The sequence below is a fragment of the Nicotiana sylvestris genome, chromosome 3 (genome assembly GCF_000393655.2).
Source record: "Nicotiana sylvestris chromosome 3, ASM39365v2, whole genome shotgun sequence".
Classification (NCBI taxonomy): Eukaryota; Viridiplantae; Streptophyta; class Magnoliopsida; order Solanales; family Solanaceae; genus Nicotiana; species Nicotiana sylvestris.
Genome location: NC_091059.1, coordinates 52,767,918 through 52,769,878, shown reverse-complemented (window position 1 = coordinate 52,769,878; position 1,961 = coordinate 52,767,918).

Sequence of the window (1,961 nt, the reverse complement as noted above, 5' to 3'; positions counted from 1 at the left end):
GGTTTGAAAACACACACACCCAAATCAAAATGAAAGACACAACTCTTAACATCTCTGAACATGCCCCACTTTCCACTTTTGTTGTCAATCATTGGATTATCTGCTCAATGTGGGGCTTGACCCGGATGACCTCCCAGCGTACGATACATTCTTTCTAACTCTATTGCCAGATGACGGGCAAAAATAGGTGCATGCTCTATAAACCTTTCATAATCCATCCCTTGGCAGTTTACATAACTTTGAGAGGTGTAAACCGCTAAATCATGGATTTGTGCCCTGAAATCTTGGAGACGTTGGTCTTGGTTTTGCAGTTGCTGTTGGCGAGTGGTGGCTATATCTCTGATACGATCCTCACGATCTAGATCTGACTCTAATTGAGCTTGGAGTCTGGCCTGATCGAGTCTTGCTTGTGCTCTTTCTCTGTCAATGTCTGCGTGCTGATGTTCTCTGTTGTATCTTCTCACTTCTTCCAGTTGTGCACGAAGTTGGTCTTCTGAACGTATCCAATGGTCTTTTTCCTTCTTGAATTGTGCCCTGTCTTCTTCGGATTGCCTTACTTGGCGTTCCTTATTAGATCTGGCCTCTTCGTTTAATTGTTGGATTCTTTCTTTAGTTTTGCTCAACGCCTTTTTGGTTTTTGCCACAATGGAATCATAATCTTGCATTTTTTCAAAAAGATTGGCAATGATTTTTTGATCCTTCCAACTCCTCATTGGTGTTTCAGAAGCTTTTTTCATTTTTTGAAATTGAGCGTGAAGATTTTCATTCTCACAAGCTAGACTCTTCTTCTCGCCTTCGGCTTCTTGTGCTTGCAAATCTTTCTCCAGACTGAGGCTCCTCAGATTTTCCTTTAAGGTATGGATAGTTGCTTTGTACCCCTTTTCTTTTTCTCCTCAAATCAGTCGCTCTTGGATTTTATCGTTAAAGGTCTGAACATGGGGTCTTTTTGTTGGCCTTCTTAGATCGGGTTCTGGTGCATCATCCACGCGGGACCGTTTCTCAAACCACCTTGCATATCTTGGATTTATCTCGCCCTTTGTAGTGTCTGGGACTTGAGTATCATCTTTTAAGTATCGACATCCATTCCACATCTGCTGAATTAAAGCCTCGGGAAGAGTGGCTTCACGGTGTAACTCGATTACTTTCATACTTAAATCTTCATCATCAGGAACCACTTGGTATCTTCCTAGTTGTCTTAGAACTCTCTGTGGCGCATATGGTTGTATGCTTCTCAATCCCAATAGTAGCAAATAACATTTCAAGGTTGACATGTGTATAACTTCCTTTATCGGGAGCCATCCCAAAGTCCACTCAATTTGATTCGCCGTTAAAGCCCTTAGATGAGATACCCAGGCTTCCATCCCTTCTGGGGACTTATAATCTTTTATTCTTTCCTCATAACTCTCGATGAAATTATCATTGCTTGGACCATACTGTATGATCTTGGGCTGATGTTGGAGATGTTCAATCATCCACATTTGCAACAAAATTTTGCATCCTTCGAAGACTTTTGCCCCTGATTTACATAAAGTCAACGCCCGATAAATGTCTGAGAGAATGATCGGGGCAAGGGTGTGATTGTCAAAGAGGGGCAGCTGTAAGCACGTGATTTTTGACCCTCCCCGAGAATTTTCACATTTTTAGCGTGAATATGTGAAATTGGGTCTAGTATAGCTATTTTAACTATTTTACCTTATTTTGTTGCAAAAAGAAAAAATCACAAAATATATATATAAATTTTAGTTTATGTATTTCTCATAAACTTGAAAAATACAAAAAAATTGTACTTTATTTTGGTACTTTATATAAAATTCGAAAATTACAAAAATATAATTCTATTAATGTTTTGTAGTCGTTTTAATTTTGGAAAAATACAAAAAAAATATTACTTTATATTTTGTCTTTATTAAAAACGAAAATTACAAAAAAAAATAGTTTTATTAATATTCTATAGTCATTTT